The following is a 6,673-nucleotide window of genomic DNA, read 5'->3' as shown; positions in this document are numbered from 1 at the left end:
CAACAACCATCTGCACGAACAGTTCGACAACGTTTGCAGCAGCATAGACTATCAGCTTGGAGACCATGGCAGTGGTTACCCTTGACGCTGCATCACAGACAGGAGCGCCTGTGATTGTGTACTCAACGACGAATCTGGGTGCACGAATGGCAAAACGTCATTTTTTCGGATGAATCCAGGTTCTTTTTTCAGCATAATGATGGTCGCATCCGTGATTGGCGACATCACGGTGAACGCACATTGGAAGCGTGTATTCGTTATCGCCATACTGGCGTATCACCCGGAGTGATGGTATGGGGTGCCATTGGTTACACGTCTCGGTCGTCTCTTGTTCGCATTGACGGCACTTTGAACAGTGGACGTTACACTTCAGATGTGTTACGAACCGTGGCTCTACCCTTCATTCGATCCCTGCGAAACCCTACAGTTTAGCATGATAATGCACGATCGCATGTTGCAGGTCCTGTACGAGCCTTTCTGGATAGAGAAAATGTTCGACCGCTCCCTTACCAGCACATTCTCCAGATCTGTCACCAATTGAAAACGTCTGGTCAATGGTGGCCGAGCAACTGGCTCGTCACAATACGCCAGTCACTACTCTTGAAGTCTGGTATCGTGTTGAAGCTGACATCCAAGCTCTGTTTGACTAAAAGCCGTTATTACGGTCAGAGGTGGTTGGTTGTTCTGGGTACTGATTTTTGAGGGACTATGCACCAAAATTGCGTGAAATTGTAATCACATGTCATTTCTAGTATAATATATTTGTCCAAAGAATACCCGTTTATCATCTGCATTTCTTCTTGGTGTAGCAATTTTAATGGCCAGTAGTGTAGGAAACCCCAGCTTACATCATCCGCCTCGGGTGTGATTGACTAAGTTGCAGTGCATGAAATATTTTTGGGCGCAGTTTTATTTTTCTCGCACTGCATTAGAGCCAACACGCGTATGGTGATGCGAGATATAAGAAAATTACGGCAGTTGGCGAAATAGTTTTCAGATTTCACGAGAAATGTCATTGGGTACGCATGATATTAGTCTGTGTCCATCAGATGTTCTGGATTTCTTCAGATACTGAACTGCTTTGTCTCTCTGTGTGTCTGGACAGTCTGCGTATTCGGTTTGAGAAACTCATATAACGATTTATAGGCGTTTGGCGACGGGTTGGCAGCTTCCCTCTCCTGTCCGCTGATGAGTACGTCCTCATTGTCATGTACCGATTCATTTGCCAACTTAACACTATAAATATGATATTCGGCCAAGTCAGTGAGTCATCAGCAGGCAGCGCAGGACGAGCCATTGGCATTACTGCTGGCCCTTAATAAGTCTCGCTTCCGAGTCTGCATGGGTAGCTACTAGGCGTGCTGGTTCGCTAAGCGCATATGTTTAGCTGCTAAAAATGACTGACGTCAAAGTAATTTCAAGTATTCATTACTGCGGTCAAAAGGTATATTTAATCTGCGTATGAATTCTGTCAAGAGTATTTGTTACAGATAGCGACTGAAGTTTATTTTGAGAAAACCATGATTCTCACGCAAATCACCGCGGCGGTGACTGAAACGTACCCTGTTGTCTGACAGTATAACTTATCTGCATCTGTAATACGAATAGTAAAGTGACGGAATGGCCAGAATGTCAACGATCGAGACGATAGGCGATCGTTACAGTGTCAACTGAAATTCCTTACCTGTGGATGAAAGAAAAGTATTACAAATGCGTCAGGCCAGTAACGTGGACTTTTCCAAAAATAGTACTGTATAAGTCAATAAAAATTAAAAAATCGTACATAAAGCGAGATAAAAAGAGCATTTTCCTATTTGATTCAGCTTCAGTGCTATGCTGTCAAAAACTCCTAACATAGTGTAGATGTGAATCGTAGTGTACTGCTCCGCGATCAGGCCCAAGGCTCCTCTCCTACGCGACTATTGCTTTCTCTTTACCATCAGACAGAGAAGTCCACTCATTTCTTCACTTTCCTGACCTGGAGGTGGCCTTCAACCGCAGGAAATAAAATAGATTTTATAGTCCTTTGGTAGATGTTATTTGCTCGATGTGTATGGCCCATACGTATCATTTGCTTCCTATAATCTGTTGATATTTGAGGCAATGTGCATTGTATACGAATTTCGGCTGTACTGCCTGTTTCTCATCTCTTGCAAGGTATGAGACGATCTACTGGTAGAAGTAAAGCTGTGAGGAAGGGGAGTGAGTCGTGCTTGGGTAGCTCAGTTGGTAGAGGACTTGCCCGCGAAAGGCAAAGGCCCCGAGTTCGAGTCTCGGTCCGGCACACAGTTTTAGTTTGCCAGGAAGTTTTCATATCAGCGCACACTTCGCTGCTGAGTGAAAATCTCATACTGGAAACGTCCGCAGTGGCTAAGCCATGTCTCCGCAATATCCTTTCTTCCAGGAGTGCTAGTTCTGCAAGGTTCGCAGGAGACCTTCTGTAAAGTTTGGAAGGTAGGAGACGAGGTACTGGCAGAAGTAAAGCTGTGAGGACGGGGCGTCAGTCGTGCTTGGGTAGCTCAGTCGCTAGAGCACTTGCTCGCGAAAAGCAAAGGTCCCGATTTCGAGTCTCGCTCGGTCCGTGGCTCGTGGTCTTGCGGTTGCGTTCTCGCTTCTAACGCACGGGGTCTCGGGATCGATTCCCGGCGGGGTCAGGTATTTGCGGGCCGATGTGGCCGAGCGGTTCTAAGCGCTTCAGTCCAGAGCCGCGCGACTGCTACGGTCGCAGGTTCGAATCTTGCCTCGGGCATGCATGTGTGTGATGTCCTTAGGTTAATTAGGTTTAAGTTTTAAAGCCGGCACGGTAGCTCAGCGTGTTTGGTCAGAGGCTTTAGCTACCCTCTGTAATAAAAAAACTGAGTGAACGAATCAACGAGCAACCTGAACGACTGTCATCTGACGTCCACCACGAACAAATTCAACGAACAGTATAGAAAAAAACGAGATTAAAAAAAAAGAAAAAAAAGAAAAGAAAGAAAGTTGGTAGAACACATGCCCGCGAAAGGCAAAGGTCTCGAGTTCGAGTCTCGGTCCGGCACACAGTTTTAATCTGCCGGAGAGTTTCAAGCCCGGTGTACTTATTTTGTGGTAAAGTAATGCAACACCATGAAACGTTAGGCAGAGAGCGAAGTCTCGAGTCTTACGCTGCTTACATTAACAGCTTCCTCTCAAGACTCTCGCCGGCCGCTGTGGCCAAGCGTTTCTAGGCGCTTCAGTGCCGAACCGCGCAGCTGCTACGGTCGCAGGTTCGAATCCTGCCTCGGGCATGAATGTGTGTGATGTCCTTAGGTTAGTTAGGTTTAAGTAGTTCTAAGTCTAGGGGACTGAAGACCTCAAATGTTAAGTTCCATAGTGCTTAGAGCCATTTGAACCATTTTTCAAGACTCTCACTACCTCCAATAGATATTTATCGCATCGTCTTCATTTGTCACTTCGGTCCAGCTAACCATACAATTGCCCAAATTTTCCTCGTAGCTCCTCAGTCAGTAGCTTTAAATTACCTATTTTACCTATTCGTTTCCCGTTAGTGATTTATAATGGTATGATCAAAATATATATTACACAACGATAATTATTCTGTTTAATATTGTTCTCAAAGTTGTTTTTAAACATGAGACATTTATGCGAAGTGTCACACACACGTAGAGGGGCCTCAGAAATTGTACAGTCCAGTGTCTCACAAAGGAAGAATACTTCATTACTAAATAGTGTTTACAATCACAGGTCCAAGTACAAGACTAAATTACAAATGGAGTGCTGGCAACCACGAACTGACTGCGTATTTAACTGACAGGTCGAAAATCTTTGATTCATATTATCAGTTTTGGCCTTCTTGACCGATAGATGAGCTGCCTCGATACAGGTCCATCGGATCGTGGGGGTGGATTAAAAATTAAATGTTAGCAGATCAATAAGAAAGCCACAAGATGGCGTGCATCGGTAAAAGACGGGACAGTTGCGTTCAGATGGTGGCCCACACGCGCCAGTGCGGAACGAGACATTTCTCTCGCGGGAGTCGTTCTTCCGGCGCCAGTACAGGGGGGCCAACCTAAGCGTCAGAGTGTCTTCCCGCCCCTCCGGCTAAAAAGCCGTAGGAATGGCAAACGCGCTGTTACCCTACCGGTAAAGTTTTTACAGTAACTACTTTTTCTGAGAGCAGAACCTTCGCCTCGCTTTTACGGAGAACATAAAACCACGGAGAGACGTTCTCTGGAGCCAGTTCGGCTGCAGATCTCAGACTGTGCTCTTTCGTACACAGGTTCAAGTTGGTATCGCTGAATTGTTGGTGAGGAAGCTGCCTCCATCTTACTTAACGTGCCCTGGCTTCCATTCCTTTGGAGCCAGTCTTGCGTAAAATAACATCAGCGTAATTTCGGTCGCGCTGCGAAGTATTCACGCACGTGCTTCACCCGCCGTAATTACGCGAGGACGCAGCTTGAGCTGCCAGCTGCAGGCACACCGCATTCACCGACTATGACGGGGTAAGAAATGTCGCAATTGTCGCCCTTTGTGTGCAGATAACGTATTTCTATGCTGACCTCGTTTCTTTCGGGCAGTCACTATTTTTGTAACACTGTTCCGAATTTTTTCAATTTTAGTTAAACTATCGAAACTGTTTGACAAAGAGATTCTACACAAAGAGTACCCACTTCCACTGTTCCGCCCAAGGCACGTAGCTCGTTTCTACCACCATATGTCACCTAAAAGCGCGAAATTGTATTAGACTGTATTGTGTGCTACGTAGTGTTATGTTGCACTGTATGAGTTACGTTTATTTGTTTTCTTCATCAATAACCACACTTCCTGTCCTGTGTGTTGTATATTGGAACATTATTCTATTCTTCGCCTCTAGCCAGGCCTGTAATAGAAGTTTAATATACTTTCTTACTCCATTTTGAATTGATGTCTCTCATTTTATGTCTACTGCAGTCTTTTTTTTTTTAATTACAAAAATTACTCAGTATAAATAATATTTTTTCAAATGTAAAAAATATTCGACGGTTCAACAATCTTGTCTATACGGCATTTAATGATCTATATTTCAAATTATTGCTCTTCTACACAAATAATCAGTAAGTGAAATCATAGCACTATCAAAGACCAGTTACAAGTTAATAATGCTTTGAAATAGAAGCTACTGAAAACAAACAAAAATTTCCATTTTCAGTACAGGGAAGTTGTTAACAAGTTTAGTAACTCAGTTTATTTGCAAATATCACGTGTTCGATGTAGAAGACCTTCTTCAGCTTCAAGACACAAAATAGTGTACCACAGACAAAGTATGACTTAACCGTCAGCACGTTATGTAACTAGTTTTAAAAATTACAGACTTTTGCTTACCATAAAACTCTGTAGCTGAAGAATTAGCATTATCCTCCAAATAGCTGTAACATATCATAGAGTACTTAAATATCTAGAACTCTTTACATTTACAAACGAGGCATAAAATACTACCTCATCCCTCACAACAACAAAAAGGGTATAAAATGCCGGTAACTGCTTATAGAAGTCTCTAGTACGTGTGCCTTCACGTGGTTCTAAGATCAGTCGCTAGATTTAAACACCGGCCAGGAAATGTCATATGTTCCTAGGTACACTCTCCCCTAGGTACACAAATGAAGTATGAATTAATGTACTTTTTGTAAACAATTGAAATGATACTTTGTAATTATTACGTTTAACTAAGATTTTTTGTGCAGTGTCAGAATTTGTAATGTGTCCCGAATTTTGGTCCGGAAGGTACGGTCACCTTAGTATTCCTCAAGGACAACCACGATATGACCTGCACGCTACTTTTGATAATGTATCATGTTTCACTACACAGGACTCTCTAGGGACTGCTTGTGCAGCTGTTTTTCCTGTGTTCGTCGTTCCAACGGCCTTGCCGCACTGGTAACACCGGTTCCCGTCAGATCACCGAAGTTAAGCGCTGTCGAGCTTGGCTAGAACTTGGTTGGGTCACCGTCTGGGTCTATCGAGTGGTGTTGGCGAGCGGGGTGCCCTCAACTCTTGTGAGGCCAGTTGAGGAGCTGCTTGATTGAGGGGTGGCGGTACTGCTCACGAAGAAACTGACAGTGGCCGGGAGAGCGGCGTGCTGACCACAGGACCCTCCCTATCCACGTCTGGTGATGCCTAAGGGCTGAGGAAGACACGGCGGCCGATCGGTACTGTTGGGCCTCCAAGGTCTGTTCGGACGGTGTTTATTTGTTTGCGTTACTCGTATTTGTATTTTCTATGGAAGACGGGCTCACCGACGAGTAATCCAGACGTTGACATCATTTCTTACTGTAATGGGGCTATCTCGCATTTCACCTTGTCTCTTAATGGAAAATATATGTTTAGTGTAGTAATTTGCTGGTTTTCTGTTACTGGCGCACTGGGATCGCATTCGCGAGGACGATGGTTCAGCTCCACCTGACTACCCTGATATAGGTTTTCTGTGCTTTTCCTAATTTGCTCTAGCCAAATGTAGGAATGATTCCTTTGAAAGACCATGGCCGATTTATTTCCCCATCCATCAATACGGGCTTATGCTCCGTCTCTAATGATCTCGATGTCTTCGGGACGCTAAACGTTAATCTTCCTTCCTTCTCTTTTACTTCTTTGTAGCCTACCCATGTCTCCCCTATAAATTATTCTTAAACAGAACACCTGTAGTAAAGTAGAATTCCGG

The 6,673-nt window shown here is 44.3% G+C and overlaps 1 pseudogene; it reads left to right on the top strand.

Moving 5' to 3' along the window:
* The first annotated feature begins 5,871 nt into the window (after positions 1-5,871).
* On the top strand, positions 5,872-5,990 carry LOC126357312 (5S ribosomal RNA; annotated as a pseudogene).
* The last annotated feature ends 683 nt before the right edge of the window (positions 5,991-6,673 follow it).

This window comes from Schistocerca gregaria, chromosome 3 (assembly GCF_023897955.1).
Source record: "Schistocerca gregaria isolate iqSchGreg1 chromosome 3, iqSchGreg1.2, whole genome shotgun sequence".
Lineage (NCBI taxonomy): Eukaryota > Metazoa > Arthropoda > Insecta > Orthoptera > Acrididae > Schistocerca > Schistocerca gregaria.
This window is presented reverse-complemented; position numbering and strand designations above follow the sequence as displayed.